Source organism: Podarcis erhardii (genome assembly GCF_964252035.2).
Source record: "Podarcis erhardii genome assembly, chromosome: 11".
NCBI classification, from domain to species: domain Eukaryota; kingdom Metazoa; phylum Chordata; class Lepidosauria; order Squamata; family Lacertidae; genus Podarcis; species Podarcis erhardii.
In genome coordinates, this window is record NC_138501.1 from 531,105 (window position 1) to 555,548 (window position 24,444).

General features: G+C 47.1%; 1 protein-coding gene and 2 long non-coding RNA genes across 7 annotated transcripts in view; 2 read left to right on the plus strand and 1 right to left on the minus strand.

Moving 5' to 3' along the window:
* The first annotated feature begins 6,675 nt into the window (after positions 1 to 6,675).
* Positions 6,676 to 7,991, plus strand: LOC309352546. Its single transcript, XR_014161358.1, has 3 exons — positions 6,676 to 6,922; positions 7,098 to 7,586; positions 7,809 to 7,991. It is a non-coding gene; the product is annotated as an uncharacterized lncRNA (long non-coding RNA).
* Positions 7,992 to 17,993: 10,002 nt separating this feature from the next.
* LOC309352543 lies at positions 17,994 to 20,410 on the minus strand. The gene is made up of 2 exons (XR_014161355.1): positions 19,705 to 20,410; positions 17,994 to 19,612 (listed from the first exon to the last, which is right to left on the minus strand). It is a non-coding gene; the product is annotated as an uncharacterized lncRNA (long non-coding RNA).
* Positions 20,411 to 21,252: 842 nt separating this feature from the next.
* Positions 21,253 to 24,444, plus strand: part of PIP5K1B (phosphatidylinositol-4-phosphate 5-kinase type 1 beta) — a gene marked incomplete at its 3' end in the record, with an annotated part of 90,121 nt that continues 86,929 nt past the window's right edge. For all 5 annotated transcript variants that reach the window (XM_081881007.1, XM_081881009.1, XM_081881005.1 and 2 more), the window contains exon 1: positions 21,253 to 21,357. The remainder of the gene's footprint in view (positions 21,358 to 24,444) is intronic.

Here is a 24,444-nt window from a genome sequence, read left to right on the forward strand (position 1 = left end):
TTTCAATCATTCATGAATCACGTCCTAGGACCATTGCTTTACAAGAACTGCGCTGCGTTCTTAGATGACGTACTAGTGTACTCAGAGGATGAAGAGCAGCATGTGCGAGATGTACGAGAGGTACTGAGCAAACTGCAAGAAAACCAGCTGTGGGTGAAACTGGAGAAGTGTCAGTTTCACACCAGAGAGGTGGAATTCCTAGGGTACCGGTTGTCAGACAAGGGGCTGGCCATGGATCCTAGCAAGGTGCAAGCGGTACTGGAATGGAGACCACCGAAAACTAAGAAAGATGTGCAAAGGTTTTTGGGGTTCGGAAACTTCTATCGGAAGTTCATCAAGAACTTTGCCCACTTAACGGCCCCCATCACAGATTGTCTCAGCAGTAAGAAGAAATTTGTCTGGACGGAAAAAGCGCAGCGAGCATTCGAAAGTTTAAAGAGGGCGTTTGCTTTGGAAGAACAACTCTTACACGTGGATCTGCAGCAGCCGATGAGAGTGGAAACCGACGCGTCTGACAGAGCGGTGGGCGCTGTACTCCTCCAGCCGGGACAGGATACGTCAGAATGGAGACCGTGTGCCTTCTTCTCGAGGAAGTTGAACAAATCCGAGAGGAACTATACCGTGTACGACAGGGAATTACTCGCCATCCATGAAGCGTTCAAGAGATGGCGACACCTGTTGATCGGGGCGCAACACAAGGTTCAAGTGCGGACAGACCACAAAAATCTAGAATACTGGAGGACAGCCCGAGTACTGAACCAGAGACAAGTAAGATGGGCACAAGAGTTCTCCAAGTTCAATTTTGAAATTCGCTACGTGCCGGGGGCAGAGAATGTCAGAGCGGACGCTCTCTCCAGAAAACCTGAGTACTTAGAGGGGGAAGGAGCGGCGGAAGAAAGACATATCATCCCTGAGGACCACTGGGTTTGTGGGGCGGCATTGGTGGGGCAAAGAGAACTGGTAGAGGGTACTGAGAACGATGAATATGCCCAAGAAAAGCTTAGGGAACTCAGGGAGACAGGTGAGAACACAGGGGGTTTTGAGGAAAAGAATGGAAAACTATATTACAAAGGGGCACTCTACATACCGGATGGGGAACTAAGAGGGCGGGTGCTCAAACAGTTGCATGACAGCCCCACGGCGGGGCACTTCGGACAGCACAAGACCATGTGGTTGGTTACCAGGGAGTTTTGGTGGCCCAAGGTGAGGGAAGACGTGCGGGAGTATGTCCGGGGATGCGACAGGTGCCAAAGAGCAAAGGGAGAGAGGTTGGCGCCAGCAGGGTTATTAGAACCCTTACCCACCCCAGAAAGGCCATGGGAGATGGTATCCATAGATTTCATGACCGATCTACCGAAATCCAAAGGGAAAACAGCGGTCATGGTGGTAGTAGATCTACTAACTAAGATGTGCCATTTTATAGCTTGTTCACATGCAGTCACAGCGGAAGAAACCGCAAGGTTGTTTGTAAAGCATATTTTCAGGTTGCATGGCGCCCCCTTGAGGGTTTTGAGCGACAGAGGGAAACAATTTACTTCCAGGTTCTGGAGGAAGCTAATGAGCTTGCTGCATGTGGAGGTAAGTTTTTCCACCGCCAGGCACCCAGAAACAAATGGGCAAGCAGAAAGGGCAAATGGGGTTTTGCAACAATATCTGAGGTGTTATGTAAAAGACAGAGAAACTGATTGGGTAGATAAGTTACCTCTGGCAGAATTTGCCTACAACAACGTGGAAAACGTGTCCACAGGGATGAGTCCCTTTCTGGCCAATTATGGGTGTCACCCTCGAGCGTTCCCAGGAGAAGGAGGGGAGAACTGGAGTGTACCGGCGGCGGAACACTTTGTGGAAGAAATGGAAGCAATCCACCGGCAGCTCCAACTCAACTTGGAGAAAGCCAAAGAAGAATATAAGAAACAAGCAGACAGAAATAGGAGGGAAGGTGAAACCATAAGGGTGGGAAACCGGGTGTGGCTATCCACCCAAGGACTGCCGTTTAAGGGAGGGTGTAAGAAATTGAGACCCAAACGGTTGGGACCCTTTGAGGTCATACAACAGGTTAACCCAGTAGCATTCAAACTCAGATTGCCCAGTCACATGAAATTGCACCCAGTATTTCACAGATCATTACTGTCACCGTACCGAGAGGGACGGGAATGGGGGGAACGTGAGAGGGGGGTCACCCAAACACCTGTCATAGAAGAGAGAGAACGCAACATGGAAGTGGCAGGAATCATTGATTCCAGGTGGAAGGGGAATCGGGTGGAATACTTGGTAGAATGGGAGGGGGAGGAAGAGTCAGAAAACACGTGGGTGCCGGCAGAAGAAGTCCACGACGAGGTTTTGATAGAAACGTTCCATCAGCGTTTCCCAAGAAAACCGCAGCCGGTGGAGCGATTTAGGAGGGAATACTTCGGGACCACTGATGAGGAAGGGGTGTTTGAAGGGTTCCCAGAGTCAGGGGGTGAGGAGGCGGCATACTCCGACGAAGAAGAGGAAGACGGGGAAGGAAATGGAAGGCAGTGGCTAGAAGTGTTTGAATCCTCTGAGGACGAGGAGAGTTCCTTCCGAGGCTTTCCAGCCTCACCGCCTGTAGAAGAGGAGGCGGGAGGGGGTGGAGGGGGGCCTGGAGGGGAGGTGGATGTCAGGAAACTGCCATCGGAAGAACAGGTGGCTGAAGGGCTCCAGGAGGATAGAAGAGACTCAGCAGCAGAAGAGGGAACCAATAGGGGGGGGGAGCAGGAGCTCCAAGGGACAGGAAGTCGGAGGGGAGGCTCTGGGACACTTCCAGTGAGAACAGTGAGGAGGTATCAAGGCCCCCTTTAGCGACCCCCACCCCTCGCCGGAAGCTGTCACGCAGGGAATCTAGGAGACGCGTTTCCGTTAAGCAGCTTTTATGCTGGAAGCGTTTCCGCAAGCTCCCACTGTCGGATTCTACCAGTGACTAATGGAGCCATGTCCAAGGGCTCCGCTCAAGGCAGAGCTTTGCTACGTTAAGCAAACTCCGAGGGACTAACCCTTTTACGCACAAGTAGCTCATTGTCCCATCACATAAACAAATCAAGTCCAATTGTTCCTTTTTCAATAAATGGAAAACTTTTTTCCTTTTCTCAGGGGAATTAAAACCGTGGATATTCCAACTTAATAGTTGCAGAGACATGGTGTAATTATTTTGCTTTTCCTCCAACTGCACCTAGTGATTGTTCTTGCTCTGTCGGTGGTACCACTTTCTGTAGATTGTCCAATCTCAAAGGTAGTGATACTATGTCTAGTATTCCTGGTTCTAATGTTGTTGGCTCTTCTTCAGATTCTTTTTGCAGGTCTTCTCCGTGGTCTCTCAGAAATTTTCCTTGATCTTCCACTGATCTTATTTTAAACTTTTCCCCTTTAAAGGTAAAAGATAGGCCTTGGGGGAATTCCCACCTGAAAGGAGTTCTGCTTCTTCTCAACAGGGCCACCAAGTCTCCGTAATTGGACCTAAGATCCAAAAGATATTTTGGAATATCCTTAAATATCTCCACTCTTTATTGCTGTATTTTCAAGGTCCTCTGAAAGTGCAGGCTCAGTATTTCATCTCTCTCCTCTTTTGTTCAGAGGGAAATCAAACAGTCTCTCACTCTGTTCTTTCTCCCCCCTTTTCCAAGTCTAAAAGCACTTACTATCTTAAAGTCTTGCTTATCAGCATCTAAATTCCAAAAGCCTGCAAATTCCTGTGTAAGAAAGTCACTTAAGATATCTTTCTCAGATTCAGGTACAGCCCTGATCCTTAAATTTGTCTGTCTTTCCTTCAATTCAATCATAGACAGCATCGACCTGTGCTCCTCAATTTGTTTGCATATCGGTGGTATCTTTTCCTCTACAGCCAGTGCCTTTGCCTTTGCTTCTTCAGCTGTCTTTCGGTTCAATGTAGATTCCTGCAGCAATTTCTCGATAGATTCTGTATTTGAATTCACCTTTTGCCCCAAATTATTGATACTTATGGTATTTTGGTCAATTTTAGTTGATGCTTCAGCCACTTGTTTACTTAATTTTTCCAAAGATTCATAAATTTTCCCTAGTGCTGAAGCTAAAACCTCTTCAGATGCCATTCCTTTTGACCCGACTTTAACAGGATCCTCCCATGGTGGAGCAATAGGACCAGATGCTGATGGTCTACGCTGCTGTCTAATTTTACCCGATCTTGTTGTTTTTTCCTGTGGCAAGTCTGCCATAACACTTGTCTGGGAATCAAGGTCAATCCCACGGCCAATTTTCAGTGGAAAATCCCCCTGGCCGATTTACAGTGGAAAATTCCCTTGCCAGCTGTAACAATTTCAAAGTTCCTCTAGGGGGACACAGTATCAGTCAATACTTGTTACATTAAAGCAGCTTTTCAATTTTTCCAAATCCCCCATTTAGCAAAATAAACAACAGTTTCAACTCCTTCAAGTCCAGAGAGACCAGTCAGAATCAAAGTATCTTTCTTACAGAGTAACTATTAATTTACATTGTCCATTAACGGTGCAATTCACAGTGCGGTAATTTTGTTGCCCATTGACAGTCCGATCCCGGGCATTAAGCGGTGTTTCCTTTGTCCTCTCTCTCTTTTTTCCGCAGGCAAAGATACTTCCCCCTTTTCCCTCCCCTCTCCTGCAACTCAGGGAGGGAATTCTGATATATTGATGTTGGAATTTAAATCCCTTTAAGAAGTTTGCCAGGTCTTAGCTTAAATAGTCTTTGCTTTGATCTATTTACAGAGAAGGAAGGCAGACTTCCTGTTTACGCCTTCCCGCTTCGGTACCAAATCAGTGCTTTTTCTTTCCCTTATTCTCGAGTCTTTAAACTTGACCTACTCACGGGTAGTTGTTCAATAGCCGAATTGTCACAGGAAAAAGGCCAACGCTCTCCGGCAACAGCTGTGCGGCTTCACTCCACGGAAGAAGCAATTGACTCTCAGCACCGCGCCTCACACCCCGTTCCTGCTCCGGAGCCCGTAGCTGGGTTCCTTTGCAGATTGGGGGGGGGGGGCGCTGAAGGTGCGCGCCGAGTCCCCACGGTCACAGGCTCATCCGTCTGTGATTTTCAAGAGGGTCCCCGCTTCGCCGTAGCGGCTAGACCCGATTTCCGTGGAGCTAATCCCTCAAAGCTAGAGGGAATCCGCCATTGCTGCTGGCGCCCAGGCTGGGGCACTTCTATTGGTTGCTGGCCTGGCTGCTGCCCCTGCTGGTTGGCAGCCAGGCGTTGTCGTTTCCCTGCGCCTGCCCTTCCTCCCTCTTCTCCTCACAGCCAGCAGCCCCCACCATCCCTTGCCAGGCTTTTCTTTGAGGGCAGACCTTAGCAAAATGTCCTGGTCGTTGACAGAGGAAACACTTCTTGGTAGTTTTCCACTCCTTTCCCTCCCTTTTGCGACCTTCACTGGAGTTTGAAACCTCGTGCGCGCGCCATCAATTTCCATTGGCTCTGCCGCCTGGGAAGGCTGTCTCGGTATCTCAGGAATGCGGTAGTCATGGCAACGTTCCCCTCTCCTTTCACGCTTCTCCTGAGCCCGCGCTTCATGGCGTATGCCAATAGCAAGCGCAGCCTTGGTGAGCTCATCCATCGACCGTGGGCAGGACAACTCGTCCTTCACTGCTGGGGACAGGCCCTCCTCAAACAACATTTGTATCAGTTCAGAGTCCAGATCCCACCCGAGCCGGTGGATCAGCATGGCAAAACGCGACCAGTAGTCTCTGACGGACTGGCTCCCCTGCCTGCACCCCATCAGTTCCCGCCGAGTCACACTTTGCTCCACTTCACTGGAGTACATCGCATCCATTGCCTGGAAGAATTTCCTAAGGTCCTTCAAGGCATCATTTTGCGTCGCCATTAGGGGCCTGATCCATTCGCGTGCCCCATCCTGCAGATGCCCCACAATGTATGCCACCCTCTCCCCGTCATCAGCAAAGTCATCATTCTGCAGTTCCAAAGCGTACTGTACTTCCGTTCGGAAAGCATTGTAGTCCTGGGGCTTCCCACCAAACTTGTGTACCAGCCCCGGTACCTTCCTTGCGATGGGGGTGGGTCTGACCTGTGCATCCTGAGCCCGTCTTTCATCCAGCCGTGCCGTCAAGACAGCTACATGCTGTTCCAAGTCTCGGTTCCTCTCTACCAGACTCTGCATTGTAGCTGGTTGCTCCGTCTCTCCAGCTGTCCCTGTTCGGCTCATCGTGCTGCCTCTCTGGGGCTGTGCACAAGCAACGTAAGAGACTGACGGATTGCTGTAATGGTTCTAGGGGTTACTCGTGCGTAAGTCGTTGCCACACCTGGCTGAGTTACCTGGGTGAACCCTATTCTGTCCGGACAGCCACTCACCCGTGGCTGTCTCAGTCGCTGGCAGAATCCATCAGTGGGCGTTTCTTGAACTTCTTCCAGCAAAGAAGCTCTTTGACGCCTAGTCTCCGCCTACTCTCCCTGCGCGGAAGCCTTCTGTGCAGGGAGGGTGTGGGCAGCAGAGGACCCGTGCTCTCCCCGCTGGTCTCCGGCGAGGAGTCATAGAGCCACCTCGCCGATTCCCCCATCTGCCCCCCTTCTCCACTGGTGCTACGCTGATTTCCTTCCCCAAAAGATGGGCTGCTTCTCTCCCTCCTGGGACGCTCTCCGTAATCCCTCTGGAGCCCTTCCTCTCCCTCTGGCTCCGATGGCAGTTCCCTGACAAATAGCAACAACAAATTGACTTTTCTCATGAAAATTAGGCTTCTGAAATAAAGGAAGCTAAGAGAGGCTGAATTTCTGTGCAAAAGTACTTTGATTTCATGTTCAGGTACTGAAAACAAATTTCAAGGCTCAGAATATGCTCAGAGGCACCCTGTTTTGTTTTTCTACTCTAACTGGATGTCTTCTGTGCAAGATCCTCTGGCTAGTGGATCTTGAGGTTCTAGTAAAACAAAGTAGATCTAGTTACAGATAGGTAGCCGTGTTGGTCTGCCATGGTCAAAACAAAATAAAAAAATTCCTTCCAGTAGCACCTTAAAGACCAACTGAGTTAGTTCTAGGTATGAGCTTTCGTGTGCATGCACACTTCTTCAGATACCTGAAGATTTCTGAAGATACTTTCTTCAGAAAGTAGATCTAGTAAAACAAAGCCAGTTGTTTTTTCACCCCTGCTGTACAGTTTTAGAAGCCTGCTGAAGTCTTGAGAATTTCCTTGGTTCCAGATTCTAGACAAGGTTTTCAGAAGCTTGCTGGAATAGTACAGTTCCTCTCCCTGCCAAAGGAGAACAAGGTCTCTGATTATCTGAAGTCTCACTTAAGTTTCCATATCATCACCTGAATCTCAAAATCACGTGAAGCAGGTCATGTCTACTCAAGTCTATGACAATTCTGTATACGTGAACTGTGTGAAGTGAAGCCCTTAATGAGAGGGCAGGATTAATCCCTCCAGCCCTCTAATTTCTTTCTTGCTTTTCTTCATGCGCTTCTTGTATCAGTGGACCTATCTTGACTGGTGTCAGCTTTTCTTCCTTGCTTATCTTTTGCTATTTTTAAAATGTCACTATAATCAGGGCTTTCCCCCTACAGTTCAGGTACCTCTCAGGTAGGTGCCATTGTGGGCTGGCTTCCTGATGACGACAGTGCTGCTTGTTTACCCAAACCACAGCCTCTGCACAGCCGGAGACAGCCAAGAAGCGACGCAAGTGCAGCAGCAGCGGCAGCAGCGGGGGGATGGGGGCACTCCAGCCAGGGCCGTCTTAAGCATATCCGGCACCATGGTGCAAAGCTCCCTCCGCCCCTGCCCCCCCTCCCAGAGTTGTCCACCTTTTTTAGGGAGGACGGCACTGCCAGCAGGACTGGAGGAGGCGGGCAGCAGCTGGAGGGTGGCTTCTCTGGCGGGGAAGAGGCAGAGGCTGGTTAGTGTGATACCTAGGTCTGCATTTCGTTCACTGGAACAATATAAATTTCCATACAAGCAAAATGACAAACAAAAACGTTCCTCTCTTGCCAGGCCTGTGGCCTTTAACTTTTGGAAGTGGGTGGGGTGTTTCTGATGAAATTCCCACCCACCCTGCCCCTGCTTTGGTTTATTTTAATTTTTATTAAATTTGAATACTGCCCTTCACCTGTTGATCTCTGGGCGGGGCAGGGGTGGGTGCTGGGTGGGTGGGTGCAAGCAGCATCAAAACAGCCCCTCCCGTGACATGAGATGAGGCAGTGGCTGCTCGGGAGGGAGGGTGATGCCTTGGCAGCGGTGATCAACCAAAATTCTTCCCAGGTCAACCAGGCGATCGTGATAGACGCGTTGGACATTTCTGCTGTATAGTATGTATGGAATGACCTTTCCTCCATCAGCTCTCTAGCAACTTCAGTAGGTAAACCATAAAAACTGTTGACCCCACTGCCTCTTGGGCAAGCAAAGCCCTCAGTTGTCTTTTGTCAGCAGCTAAATTCAGATCGTTTTTTCCTTGCCACTGATTAATGTGTCTGAGATTAGGGTTTTAGATTACCAGGTCTGAGGCCTTGGGTCCCAGGTACAACAACCCACTATCAATATTGCTTCTAATAATGTGGATTCTATTGTATTTGTTTTATTTTTTTAAAAAACAAGACTATTACTCAGACACAATTCTCCATTGCAGACTGACATTTGCGATGAAAATTCAATGAGGCAGCAATTGTCTATTTTATATGAAAAGCCTGCAATGCGACTCTGAGGAGCAAATTTAGTCATTATGTTCAGTTACTATGTGAGCATGGCAAATGAGATCCCTCTTGAGCTAGCAATTACCTTTTGACTAAGGTTATGAAACTGAAATGAAATTAAAAAGATCCACAGGGCCTAAAAGAACTTCTAATCTGCACTATTAAAAATATTACTTTGATGCCTGTGTTTTTAATAATACCATTTTGGCATGAGAGCGTTTGTACTAATCCTTTCTCCCTAGAAATTGAGCTTAGACTAATTAGAAAAAAAGAAGACACTAAATTTGCTACTGCAAAATATAATAACAGGGTCATACTTTGATCGTGTTTTTAATCAATGTGAGACTGGGTTTCTGGAAGAAAACCATTACACAAAAGGGATGTACAACAAATAAGCAAAAGAATAATACCACTCATCAGGAAACAGGTTGTGATTTTTGTTGGTAAAGTTGCACTCGCATGCCTAGGTATTATATTCATGTTCTGCTACAAAGACAATGATGCTGTACAGATGGACTGGTAATGCCACATCTGGAGTAAAGTGTCCAGTCTGGGGTGCCACATTTTAAGAAGGATATTGACAAAACAGAGTGTGCTTAGAGAACTGCAACTAGGATGGTGAACGGTCAGGAATCCCAGTTCTATAAAAAATAATTGAAAGAGCTGAGTATGTTGAATAAATATTATAATATAAAAAATTAGAAATTACTTGAAAGCAACTAAGGATTAAACTAAGTTATAAATAAATAAATTAAATTAAACTAAGTTATAATTAAATAAATAAATTAAATAAATAAATGGGATTTAGAATGTTAAGAAAAGTGAATAAGATGGACTATAATTGGAAATTGTTTTAGTTTAATAATGATATTGGAAAGCTGTTACTTTTAATTACAAGGAAACTCAGAAGGGAGGGATTTGAGGAAGTCAACCAAGATATTTAAAAGGTTGGATTTGTGAAGAATTAAGTTTGTTGTTATTGTTTATCTGTTTATTGTTCCCTTTTTTCTTTTTTTTTCTTTTTCTTTTTTCTGTTTTAGTGTAACATTTTGCTTTGTGGTTTGTGTTATCATTGTGGAAAATCTAATAAAAAATTATTTAAAAGAAAGAAAGAAAGAGCTGAGTATGTTTTGCATAAAGACAAGATTAAGGGGAGAGATGATCATACAATCATAGAGTTGGAAGAGACCACAAGGGCCATTGAGTCCAACCCCCTGCCAAGAAGGAAACACCATCAGAGCACTCCTGATATAGGGTTGTCAAGCCTCTGCTTAAAGACCTCCAAAGAAGGAGACTCCACCACACTCCTTGGCAGCAAATTCCACTGTCGAACAGCTCTTACTGTCAGGAAGTTCTTCCTAATGTTTAGGTGGAATCTTCTTTCTTGTAGTTTGGAACCATTGCTCCGTGTCCGCTTCTCTGGAGCAGCAGAAAACAACCTTTCTCCCTCCTCTATGTGACATCCTTTTATATATTTGAACATGGCTATCATATCACCCCTTAACCTCCTCTTCTCCAGGCTAAACATGCCCAGCTCCCTTAGTCGTTCCTCATAAGGCATCGTTTCCAGGCCTTTGACCATTTTGGTTGCCCTCCTCTGGACACGTTCCAGTTTGTCAGTGTCCTTCTTGAACTGTGGTGCCCAGAACTGGACACAGTACTCCAGGTGAGGTCTGACCAGAGCAGAATACAGTGGCACTATTACTTCCCTTGATCTAGATGCTATACTCCTATTGATGCAGCCCAGAATTGCATTGGCTTTTTTAGCTGCCGCGTCACACTGTTGGCTCATGTCAAGTTTGTGGTCAACCAAGACTCCTAGATCCTTTTCACATGTACTGCTCTCAAGCCAGGTGTCACCCATCTTGTATTTGTGCCTCTCATTTTTTTTGCCCAAGTGCAATACTTTACATTTCTCCCTGTTAAAATTCATCTTGTTTGTTTTGGCCCAGTTCTCTAATCTGTCAAGGTCGTTTTGAAGTGTGATCCTGTCCTCTGGGGTGTTAGCCACCCCTCCCAGTTTGGTGTCATCTGCAAATTTGATCAGGATGCCCTTGAGTCTATCATCCAAGTCGTTGATAAAGATGTTGAATAAGACCGGGCCCTGTGGCACCCCACTAGTCACTCTTCTCCAGGATGAAGAGGAACCATTGATGAGACTCTTTGGGTTCGGTCAGTCAGCCAGTTACAAATCCACTGAGTGGTAGCATAGTCAAGTCCGCATTTTACCAGCTTCTTTACAAGAATATCATGGGGCACCTTGTCAAATGCCTTGCTGAAATCAAGGTAGGCTACATCCACTGCTTTCCCTTCATCTACCAGGCTTGTAATTCTGTCAAAAAACGAGATCAGGTTAGTCTGACATGACTTATTTTTCAGAAATCCATGCTGACTATTGGTGATCACAGCATTCCTTTCTAGGTGCTCACAGACTGTTTGCTTAATGATCTGCTCCAGAATCTTCCCTGGTATTGATGTCAGACTGACTGGGCGGTAATTATTTGGGTCCTCTCTTTTCCCCTTTTTGAAAATAGGGACAACATTTGCCCTCCTCCAGTCTGCCGGGACTTCGCCTGTTCTCCAGGAATTCTCAAAGATGACTGCCAGTGGTTCTGAGATCACATCTGCCAGTTCTTTTAATACTCTTGGATGCAGTTCATCTGGCCCTGGAGACTTGAATACATCTAAACTAGCCAAGTATTCTTGTACTATCTCCTTAGTTATTCTGGGCTGTGTTTCCTCTGCTGAATCATTTACTCCAAATTCTTCAGGTCGGGCATTGTTTTCTTTATCAGAGAAGACTGAGGCAAAGAAGGCATTGAGGAGTTTCCGTCTCATTGGTATTGCCTGAAGTTGTGCTTTTACTATCTCCCTCTTAACAAACTCCCAGCCATCATGAACTCCCTTTCCTTTTAGTATTACTGTCCATGGGATCTCACCCAGCACTTCCCTAAGTTTTATGAAGTCGGCTTTCTTAAAGTCAAGAAATTGAGTCCTAGTATGCTTGGCTGCTCCTTTCCGCTGTATAGTAAACTTCAGAAGAGCATGATCACTTGTGCCTAATGATCCTTCCACTTCTACCCCACTAACCAGGTCATCAACATTGGTTAGGACCAGATCTAAAATGGCTGTTCCTCTTGTTGCTTCTCCCACTTTCTGGACAATGAAGTTGTCTGCAAGGCCAGTGAGGAATCTGTTTGACCTTATGCTCTTGGCTGAGTTTGACATGATAGTGGTCTTCAGATGGAAAAGACCTGTTCTCTGTCTGCGGTCCATTCTTGTCCTAACTGGGCCTAGTTGGGCAGATTGGAACCTCAAGGATCTGTATGGCTCTAGGGAAGAGAAGGCTGTCCTGATCTGAAATTGGGAGAGGAAATGTGAAGGGGGCAGGGGGCAGAGACTGAGGGGGCAAGGTGGGTTAAAACATGGACTCTTAGCCTTCTCATAAACAGAAATGTTCTTTAAAAATTAAATACATGGTTAAATTGGCATGTTTTCTTTTTGTCATCTTTTAATTATTACTTTAAGATTTATTCAGAATGCTTTTTTTCATGAACAAGTATTGTTAATTTCATTTGTAACTAATCCTTTGTGCTTTGCAGCATTGTAATCAGCTTTTATAGGATTAGTAGGTCCTACAACAAAGTGTTGCAATGTATTTTCCTCACACCCTAAGAAGAGTATTCCTACTCTGGATTCCTGCAAATCCACCAGCCATCCTTGCTCTTTTCCTCCTCCAGGATCAACTGTAAAAGGGTTCAAATAGGCCAGTGCACTCTCCTGCCTCTCCAGTTTTCATTTTTTTGTTTCCAACTAATACCATATTGGCCCAAATATAAGCCGCACTTTCCCCCAAATTCGGACTTTGGAAAGTTGAGTGCATCTTGGAACCGAGCGCTGTGTGCCCGCCTCCAGGCATGACCGCCCTGAACGGGGGACGGAGGCGGCTGCCGCTTGGTGTCCCGCTTGGCAGCTTGGGGAGGGAGTGCTGGGAGGCAGGCCGCACCCGCAAATAAGCCTTGAAATTTAAAGGTGTGGCTTATTTGAGGGTGTGTCTTATATTCGGACCAATATGGTACTCAGTAATGCATGGTTCCTGGAAGCAACTGGGCATTTTTAATTGCCATTGGGCTGGTTTTGACGGAAGTGACCCTTTTGCTTTGTACTTCTGCATAGCTCAGGATTCAACCGAGAATGCTGATACATACACACACCCCTTTTTATTTTTAAGCTGCCCTGTTTGGGCTCTGATCTTGTCAGCACTCAACCACCTAAGTCACCATGAGGAAATTATTTGGAGCTTTTTATTTTGGCCTGACATCTGATTCAGGGGTGTTGGGGAACAGCTGATACTGGAACAAGGAGCCAACACTTCCCCTTCCCCACCTCACCTGAAAGTTGTTTGTCTCACCCATCTAAGCCACTGGAACTTATTTGCCCATAAGCACTTAACTGGTCTAAGACCTTATTGGAATGAAGCTTCCTTAAGTGGCATATGGGCGTCCAGACGGCAGGCGGGTGGAGGGCTGTGGGGGCACAAATAAGTAGATGCCTCCGTCTTAAGGGAGAAGGTTGGGCTTGGTGGCTTTTATGCTTCTTCCAACTCTAGAATACTTTTAGAGTTAGAAACTATTTGGAATGGTCAGGAATTTTGACTACCAATCAGAATAGGCAAAGGCTCCAGACAGTGCCCAGATAGATCTTTTAAAAGACTCATGCAGGCCACCATTTGCAACTGGAATCTCATTCCCCTTGCTTCCATAGGACCTGTTCGTTTTATTTTATTGCTATGGCTAGTGGCTAATGCAAATAAAGTTTCTATGTATAGGTCCTGCTCATCTGCAGGGAGACCCAGGTACACTTCATAGCTCCATGGGAACCACATGGCCATCATTTCATCTTGTGCTGCTGCTGTAGCATTTGAAGGGCCCTTCCCATGTAATCACCATCCCAAAGGGCATAAAGAGGGAAGGGAAAAGGTGACGTTCGCTGTTCTCTTCCCCTTGCTGCCCCTTGAAGTGGTACAGGGGGTTGCAAAGGGAATGGGAGGTCAGCAGAAAATGCTGCCTCACTTCTGCACTCCAGCTGGATCCCAGTTTCTTCCACGAGAAGGAGCACCTCTGTTCATGGGGGGTTAGTTAGGATCCAAGCAATTATCTGAAATTAACAAATGTGCAGGTATTCAAATCAAAGATGAAGTCTTCAAGCAGAAATAATTCACCATACTCACCTCTTCACACACGTGCACACGCACACACCTTTCTGCTGGGGAGAGCAGCCCAAGGTCACCCAGTGAGCTCTGTGAGCAAGCTGGGAAACTGAGGGCCCCAAAACAGGAGGCCCTAAGGTCTTGGGGCCACATTCCCTTATACTGAGCCTCTCAGGGGCTACATGCCGGAAGTGGCTGGAGCCAGAGGCAAGTTGGTAGAGCAAAAAGTGGCACGTTTACTTTGTACCTTGCAAAAGTTTGTAATTAACACAGAAATCAGAGCTTGCCAGTTAAAGTCCAGAGATGACGAGAATCTTCTTTATATATATTCCTAGAATAAGCAAGAGTGTTAAAAGCAGTTTTTGTTATAGTCCGCATGACATTCTTTCTGAAGAAGTCCCATCAAAGTAAGTGGCTCTGCTCCAGAGAAAGTAGGCTACTGATTGCTGCCGTAGGTTTCCTGACTAAATTTTCAAACAGCCTTTGTAGTCTAACGGAATGACAGACATAAATGTTTTCAAGGCCTTGGGCATGTGCCTCAGCATCTTAAAATAAGGCTGTTGTTTTCTAAGGACGAATGTAACAAGAGACTTGCGTTGATTAGAAAACAGTGTAGAGAACTGGAGAGAAAGTAGGAGTTGACCTGTAAAGTTGTATGTTTTGCTTGTGTAGCGTTATATTTACACCATGTAAAAATGCACAGCAGGAAAGTGGTCCATTGATTTATACCAAGCAGGGGTCAAACTGGGTAAAACAAGGACATCAGCTATTAAACCTAAGCCAGAAAGAACAATTTGTATTCAGTCTTGAACCTCCAGTGACATTTATCTTTAATTGTTTTGCCTCAGCTCTCTGACAGCAAGTACAAAGTCCAATTATGATAAGAAGCACAACCCTATTGAGTAGAGCTTATTATGCCTACTAGAGTCTGATCACTATTAGTAATTACTAAACAACACACACCCTTGTGAAAGCTGTTTTTGTGCAAGCTTCATGAGCTGTCTCAAGGAGTGGATAAGGTATTTAAATCCAAACACATACTTACGTTAGTAAGAACCTGCTGTTTCATTGCTTTTAATTATAGTAATAAATTTTATTTATACCCCGCCCTCCCTGGCCAGAGCCAGGCACCAGTAAAATTAGAATAAAAACATAATAGGAAAAAAAAACCCAATTTAAAATACAGGTTAAAATGCAATTTAAAATGCAGCCTCATTTTAAAAATAGCCCATAGATCAAAACCATAAGGGGAGGGAAACATAAGCGTCAGACTGAGTCCAAACCAAAGGCCAGGTGGAACAGCTGTGTCTTGCGGAAAGATGTCAAGTCCCACAGGGTCCTAGTCTCTTGTGACAGAGCGTTCCACCAAGTCGGGGCCACTACTGAAAAGGTCCTGGCCCTAGTTGAGACCAATCTAACCACCTTGCGACTTGGGACCTCCAAAATGTTGTCATTTGTGGACCTTAAGGTCCTCTGTGGGGCATACCAGGAGAGGTAGTCCCGTATGTATGAGGGTCCTAGGCCGCATAGGGCTTTAAAGGTCAAAACCAGCACCTTAAACCTGACCCTGTACTCCACCGGGAGCCAGTGCAGTTGGTAAAGTACTGGATGAATGTGATCCCGCGGCAAGGACCCCAAAGGAGCCTCACTGCGGCATTCTGGAATTTCTGGGTCAGCTTCAAGGCCAGCCCTGCATAGAGCAAGTTACAATAATTAAGCCTGGAGGTGACCGTCACATGGATCACTGTGGCCAGATCAGGGCGAGAAAGGTAAGGTACCAACTGCTTAATATGGCAGAGATGGAAATTTGGATATTATTATTCCAGAAAACAAGAGCAGGAATTGGCAAGTGTGACATAAGAATGCTCTGTTTATAGTTGGTGCTACAATAAAGTCATACTTGCTACTCCTATCACTCCAAAGCAAGAAATCACCAAAAGCATGGTCCATAGGGAAGTTTTATTGAGTGAATGTAGAATTTCCTGGTTGATTTTCCTCAAGACTGGACACACGAGTACCATAAGAAAATATAAAACTTTTCATTTGCATATACAATTCAATGTATCATATGCCTTCGTTATATATCTTTAGGTGCCTTGGGCTGATTAACATTCCATGTCCTTTTAAATATGTTTGTGATAGGAGGGTTATTGGTTTGGTAGACAATGTAGTGTGTGCATGCTCAGCGGATGAGCTCCAAACCATCCTAAATATATTCACAGAAGTTTACAAAAAGCTTGGCTTGTTGCTCAACATCCAAAAAACCAAAGTGCTGCACCAACAAGTACAAAATAACCCCTCTGCAATGCCACAAATCCAACTCAATGGTGTAACATTGGAAAATGTTGATCACTTCTCCTACCTAGCAGCAGATAGGTAGCCGTGTTGGTCTGCCATAGTCAAAACAAAATAAAAAAATTCCTTCCAGTAGCACCTTAAAGACCAACTAAGTTAGTTCTAGGTATGAGCTTTCGTGTGCATGCACACTTCTTCAGAAGTGGTATCTGAAGAAGTGTGCATGCACACGAAAGCTCATACCTAGAACTAACTTAGTTGGTCTTTAAGGTGCTACTGGAAGGAATTTTTTTATTTTGTTTTGTCCTACCTAGCAGTTATCTTTCTACAAGGGTCAACATTGATGCCAAAATCCAGCATCACCTGAGCTCTGCGAGTGCGGCTTTCTCCCGATTGAAGTACAGAGTGTTTGAGGACATTGGCAGGGAAACCAAAATGCTTGTTTACAAAACTATTGTACTACCAACCTTACTGTATGCTTGTGAAACATGGACCACTTACAAACGCCATCTCCAACTTCTTGAAAGATTCCATCAATGGTGTCTCTGAAAAATCTTACACATTACTTGGGAAGACAGAACTGGATCCAGACAGTGTACTGGATGAAGCAAAGATCACCAGTGTTGAAGCAATGATTCTTCAACATCAACTTCGTTGGACTGGTCATGTTGTGCGGATGCTTGATGATTGTCTTCCTAAGTAACTACTCTACTCCGAACTTAAAAATGGAAAGTGTAATGCTGGTGGTCAACAAAAGAGGTTTAAAGACTGTCTCAAGGCAAATCTAAAAAAATAGTATAAACACCGACAACTGGGAAACACTGGCCTGCGAGCGCTCCAGTTGGAGAACAGCCTTTTTACCAAAGGTGTCATGGACTATGAAGACAGTCAAACTCAGAACGCAAGGGAGAAACATGCTAAGAGAAAGGCTGCTTGGCAAATCCACACCCGGGGACCAATGTTCCCACTGTGGAAGGACGTGTGGATCCAGAATTGGCCTCCACGGTCACTTACAGACTCATTGTTAAAACCGTGTTTATGGAAGACAATCTTACATGGCTACTATTAATAAAAAACAATGTGCTCAATAATTAATAATAATAATAATAATAATAATAATAATAATAATCAGGTGCTTTTGTTCCTTCCTAACTTATAAAACTAGTTAAAGGTAATTGACAGGGAACAAAGCATTCTCGGTCCAAAAGCTTCCAGGTTTAGGCCCTATCCAACGCCCATGTTTCCATTAGTGGCAACTTTAAAGGGGCTTGGTGTTGGTGGGGCAGGTGGAGCCCAACAATGGGCAAAGCAGGCAACCAACACAAGGGAGGCTCCTTTGGCTGGAGAAGCTTGACACAATGCCTGGAGCTCCTACCTGGTTTCTCTCGTCCATCTTTCCATTCATTTCCTGTTACCTTTTGCTTGAGTGCCTGGAGATTGCTGGCTGTAATGCAGGTGCTTACTCTACCAACTATTGGAGAAGCCACACTCTGTCCACCCCCAGCAAATATCCTACCTGTACAAAAGGGCTGCTCTTTTGTGGTGGGTAGGACCATGTTGCCCATTTTTTAGGTCTCTGTCCCTCCATTTTCCCATTTCAGATCTGATACTCCTTGTGTTGCTGGTTTCACCTCAAAACTTAACCTTTGCGGTATGCAATGGAGAACTCGGAGAAGGAAGGGAATGTGGCCCAGACCTAGGTGGCTTTCTGTGCAGGGGGAGGGATGTGATTGTATGTGTTGAAGTAAACAGCAGAAAGGAGTCCATCTCTAGCATGCACTTTCTTCTGCTGCCTCTCCCCGGTTCTTGGCTGCCTCCATCCCCATCCTGGTATCTCTTTTGACACTCCACAAATATAGCATCCTCAAGGGCAAAGGTCCATCCCAAAATACCTCAACAGCGACAGTTCAAAGATCGCAACCAGTGTCTCTGCAGCCCCAAAGTGCAGAAGGGGCAGACTTCTGCTCCCTAGGACAAAATGCGTGGATCTGTCACTGTCTTGAACTGAAGTCACGTCTCTTGCTTGCCTGGATGAAGCAAGCTGTTTGTGGGGCTGGAAGGCTTGTTTGTGCACGAGCAAACAAGAAATTAGCAAATTTTAATATAACTCTTTTCAAAGAGTTTTAAACAGTAACTCCACTGATGGGTCATTTGACTATCCACTGGCCCTCCCTCCATACCAAGGCATAGCTTGCAGTTGCAGTTGCAGCCACCACAGGCCTCCCTAAAGGGGAGGCAGCACGTGGCCTTAGTAGTTTAGGAGCAGATCATGGACTGCCAGAATCAGGCTGAAGACTGTGTTTTTACCCATTAACTCTTTATCACTTAGTCAACTTAGCCAAAGCTTCTTGGGGAAGGGGGAAGAGTATATTTTCTATGGTTTGTTGCACTATGCCAGAAAATTGTGCAGCTGAACTATAGGCTGGAAAACAGCTGGCATACTGCTCTGTGAAAATACAGTTCCATTCCTCACAACATCATGGGAAAGCGAAAACCACCACAGGTAGGGAAAGTATGCAAGAGTAAAGACGAAAGCAAAGGAGTACTCTTCTGCCATGAGGCCTAAAGGGGGACAAAATTAACCCAGAGCAGGATTTGGCAATTATCCACCAGTGAGCAGCAAACAGTGCCCTGCCAGGCCTGGTTTTCCTTAGTCCTCATACCTTTTCCCTACAGTCAGGGCCAAACAAGACATTATGTAAACCACCAAACTGCATCTTTTGAGTGAAGGTTTTGGTTTGGTTTGCTTGACACAAATTGCCAAGTGTGGCATGAGGAGGAGCAGTTTGGATCAGGATTCTAGTGTGGGGGACTTTAACTCTTTGTCCCCTGCTCAGTCTAGATAAAGGACCCTCTTCCTGCAATTTAGATACGGTGTGTGTGTGTGTGTGTGTGTGTGTGTGTGTGTGTTCTGAAGCTCCCACTGAAGCAAATGGGTATTATTTTTCCAATGCAAACTGCAGGTTCAAGGTCTCTAACCTGGACTGAGCCCACAGCAAGGGTGAAGAGTTAAAACCCACCTACTCAATGCTGGTGTCCTGATCCAGATATGCCCTCCAATCCCAGTGCTGACAGTGTGTACAAACTGCACTTACCGAAGAGATAAGTCATTTGGCCCTTAGTTGGGCAGCCCTTTGCATTTGTCCAGCTCTAATCGCTTTAATACCACTCCTATACGATGCTTCATCTTCTTGTTCCTCAGCCGCATCTTTGTGATCCATCAAAACTGATGGTACCGGTATTTTATTGCTCTTTGCAATGCTGCGGAAAATATATCTCCCCTTCTTTTTGGTGTGTAAAAGATCCACAAGCAATTGATAATTGGAATTGTCCTTCAAGATCCATGTAGATTTTGCATTTCACTGTATTGTTTCTCACATATATGCACACATTAGAAGGGGCCATAAACTCCCCTCTAGAACTAGAGAAGTGAAACTATGGAAATGGAGAGTTGGTCTGACACCCCCCCCCTTCCAAAACACCCACAACAGACCCAGCCATGGGCGTAGCCAAGGGGGGGCATCTGCCCCCCTAAATCAAGTAAATACATAAAAATACTTAACTAACTGAAGTTCTGCCCTCCCCCCCAAATCCTGGCTATGCCCACAAACCCAAGTGCTGCAGATAAAAATATTTCACACAGAAGAACAGCCCATTTAACAAACAAACAAACTTCAGGTCTGGTTTTGTGCAATTCCCTTTGAAAGGTCTTCTTCTTTCAAAAATGTCAAGCTCCCTGCCCCAATGCCATTCCCTGTGGTGCACTAAGCTTACACTTCCCAGCAGGACCCTGCACATGGGGCAAAAACCTATTCCTGCCACGGATCCATATTGGGATCCGCCAGAGCAACAATGCTTCCTGCTTTTCAGCCCAGAGCTCAATACGTATAAATATGTATAATTGTTATACACCTCCATAACTTCAGTGAGCCCAGACGTCTGTCTTCTGAAAGTGGGAGCAGGGCTTCTTGAGATGGCGTTAGAGAAGTGTCCATCTTCCACGATTGCTGTAGCAGCATTTTAAGGAGTTCAGTTCATCCAGTTGGGATAATGGCTGGGAAAAGATACAAGGAGAAACGCTGGGCTAGAAGTTCACACACAACTGGCTGTTTATGCAAAAAGCACACACAGGGGTGTAGGAAGGCAGGTGTGGGCTGCGTTCCACCCCGGTGTCATCCCTGGGGGGGGGGGGGCAAACGGCACACCGTGGGGGCCTGGCATCTGCCAGGCGGACTCCGTGGGCCCGCTCTGGGGGCTGGAGCAGCCCCTAAGCCATGATTACAGAAGACTGTGCCCCCCCCCACCCAGTGGCGTAGCGTGGGGGGTGCAGGGGGGGCCGGCCGCACCGGGCGCAACATCTGGGGTTAGGGCAAATCCACGGGTTAGGGGGCGCAAATTACTTGCCTTGCCCCGGGTGCTGACAACCCACGCAAGGCCACTGCCCCCCCCTCCCTGCCCGAACCCCAGTGAGGGAAGGGCAGCGCTCGGGGGCAGAGCTCCGCAAGCTCCCCTGCCCACTCTGCTCTAAGGCAGCTCCCGACGTGGCCGCCTGTGGAGGATGGTTCCGTCTGTCTGGACAGCCCTGCGGTGCAGTGGCTAGAGCGCCCGAGAGAGCAGGGTTCGAATCCCCGCTCGGCCGGACCGGGCCGTCCTGGGCCAAGTCGCTCCTCTGGCCTCACCTGCCGCCGCCTCAGGCCTTTTCCAGGCGCCCCAGGACGGAAGTCCGCGGAAGTCCCTGGGCGAGCGGGGCTTCAGGGATGTGCGGCCTGGAAGGAGGGCGAAACCTCCGCTGAAGGGAGCCAGCCAGAAGCGGAGCCCGCCGGCCTCTGGCGGCGCGACCAGGGGGGCTGCCGAGAGAGAGGACGGGGAGCCGCCAGGCCCGGGGCGCCTCTGCCCGGCCAGGAGCCCCGCTCGGGACTTGGCCGCCGGAGGAGGCGGACGCGGCTGCCCGGCTGCCGCCGCCCCTTTTCGAAGCGAGCGGGCGAGCGAGAGGGAGCCGCGTTGCCGGGGACCAAGCGGCGCAGAGGCGCGACGGACGAGGCAGCCGTGCAGACGCGCCGAGAGAGAGAGAGAGAGAGAAAGAAGGCGGGCGGGCGGGAGGGAGGCCCTGGGCCGCCGCCGCAAGTCCCTCCCGCCTCCGCTGCTGCTTCTCGGCCGGCCGAACTGCGTCGCCTGCGGCAAGGAGCGCGAAGCGGCGGAAGGTGGGTGCGCGGGCGGAGAGACGGGCGGGTCCCGGGCTTCCCTCCTCCTCCTCCTCCTCCCGGAGCCCCTCTCCCTCGGGGGGGGTCTCCCCACAGAGGGGGAGCCGGGGGGGGGACCCGAGAGAGCTTGGCGCCCCGAGGAGCCTCCTGGGCGAGGGGGGAGTGGCGCTGCGTTGCGGCAGATGGCAGCGGGGGCCTCGTCCTCGGGTTCGCCTTCCTGCTTTTGAATCCGGATTGAACAGGTGGAGCGAGGCGACGCGGCTTCGGCTTCTCTCGGGCTCTTCGTTGGACGAGGAGAGCGAGCCTTGCCGCCCCTCCGGCCTCCATGGGGGGGGGGGCTCAAAACAGGGGGTGCCTGGACCTCTGGGAGATTCTTCGCAGTTTCAGAATAAGGATGTGAGGCTTGTTCCCCCCCCCCCTTCCTGCTCCCATGGGACGGTCCTGCGGGGGCCCAGGCTGATTCCCAGGGGAGGGAAGTTGTGGCGACGGGGGGGGGGGGGGTGTCATGTCAGACACGGAAACCGGTGCCCTGGAGCGGTCCTGCCCGCACTTTCCCTCGCCACACTTTGTGCTCCAGCAGAACCCCCCCCCTCCTGCGGAGTCCGCAGGTGCCCCTTGCAGGCCGGGAGCACAGCAGGTGGTTTGGGTTCCCGCCAGCATCAAGGCATTTAATAAGTACCCCCCCCCCCCGCTGTGGAGAAGAGCTACAAGCTAGGCCAGGCCAGGGTTTTGGTTCTCCAGGAATGCTTCAGCCTGTCAAAAGGACAAAATCCACCCCCCACCCCACCCCCCAAGCAGGCAACAAGAAGACTGGCTGTTCAGTGTATTTGCTCCCACTTCCCAGTAAAATTATGTATTACTTACATGTTACCTTTTTGAATCCCCTATGCTCTGCTCATCAGGGTAACTTGTAAACAAGTTCCACTGCTTTCAAAGGAATGTTTAGGATAGGGCACTTAGGGTGCCAGAGGATTTGAATTAATGTGCAAATGTTCTATTGTAAGTTAAAGATCACCTTCCTCTTCATGTCATTGTTTGCACATGAAATGAAGAGCAAAGCCCAGCCTTAACAGTATTTCTTAAGATACTATTTTGCAGTGCTGAACTGAATCTGTTCCTCTAAATATTAAAGATAAGGTGGGGAGGGGGAATCTGTGATTTTTCAGATAAAATAGGTACCACATTCTATAGGTACATTCTATAGGTACCACATTTATGATGTTCCTATGTGGTCTTTTATGGATTGGGGGCAGGGATACCATTAGTTTCAGACTATGCTTTTGTATATGAAGAAGTAATGAAGCAGTTATATAGATATGTTTTTAAAATGCTTAATTTGCTGCATAGTGACCTTCAAAGAAGGTTTCTGGTCGATGTATGAAGTTTGGCTTGCATTATTGCTATTTGCTTAAAATAGCATTGCTTCCTGGAACCAAAAGGTGTTGCAGTGCTTCAGTGCAGGGCATGGTTTTCTATTTCAGTATATGCAAAATACACTTTTGTGTATTTTGCTTATCTTTGTTTATTCTCTCACCCTCCCAAAAGTACCATTGCATTAGGTCACCTGAAGAAAATGTCACTATCAGCTAACTCATATTACCTATTTAAAAAACGGGTGCGGGCCCTGTTCAAGAGAACTTAATACAAATCCCCAAATATTCACAAGATATATGAGAGAACTTTTACGCGTAAAAAGTTTAAGGGTTTTACTAGTAATCCTCAAACATGTGAAGTGATTAATTCAAAATGTATATACAAGTAGCTAGGTAACATGAAGTCACCCATGACTTCTACCAGTTTGACCCTCTGCTTCTTTCCTTTCATGTAGCCCTAATACTTGCAGGCCTGGGTTGGAGTGGGAGACTTTACCAGGCACCATAAGCACCCTGCCTGCACCCACTCACTTGACAACAGTCATTTATGTTTGTCTGATAGACAGAAAGTCTTCCCTTCTCCCTTTCCAAGGGTTCGTTGTATGGCCTTAGTAACTGTCTCTCAATCTTGGTTTCCCATTCAGTAATAGGACTGCCAACTGTTCAGGAGGAAGAAGAAAAAGCATGCCTGACTTGCTTTTGTGCCTCTAACATTGCAGCATGATCTGCAGAAATGAGCAGCTGAAGCTTTTCATAATGGAGAGAATTATCACTTACCAAGGGCTGCAGATCAAGCTATATAGGCAAAGAAATAACAATAAAACCCGTATCTGTAAAATAGGAATAGTAGCAACTTGACAGGGATGTTATATATGTATGCAGTCATTTAGCTTTTGTTGTCTGTGCTCTGGTAACCTCTAGGTTAGATTACTTCAATGTGGCATATGTGGAGCTACCTTTGAAGATGGTTTGGAAACTGCAGCTGGTACAGAAATTGTCCGCCAGATTGTTGACCAGAAACAAGGCAGTCTAAACATTAATACTAATTCTGGCGTGAGTGCACCGGCTTCCAGTGAATTTCAATGCTCAATTCAAGGTGTTGGTTTTGACCTTTAAAGCCTTATGCTGATCAAGATCCCAATACCTCAAGGACTACCACTCTCCACATGAACCATGTGGTCATCCTCCTCCTTCAGGCAGTTGCTTAGGGCGTTGACCTGAGTAAACACCACCTTAGTGATGGCTCTTCACTTATGGAGCACTCTTCCCAGGGAGGCATACCTGGCAACCTCATTATCTACCTTTAGGGGCCAGGCAAAAACATTTCTTTTTCACCAACCTTTAATCTTCTGTGGCCTGCTTCAGTGGATGGGATGTCTTGAGTCCTGCCTAATTGTAAATCTGAATTTGTTTTTATATTTTACTCTGTCTTAGTTTTACTTTGGTTTTAATATTTGCTCTTTCTCTGTAAGTCACTTTTGGTTACAGTGGTACCTCGGGTTACAGACGCTTCAGGTTACAGACGCTTCAGGTTACAGACTCCACTAACCCAGAAATAGTACCTTGGGTTAAGAACTTTGTTTCAGGATGAGAACAGAAATCACGCGGTGGCGGTGCGGCGACAGTGGGAGGCCCCATAGCTAAAGGTTAAGAACAGTTTCAGGTTAAGAACGGACCTCCAGAATGAAATAAGTTCTTAACCTGAGGTAACAGG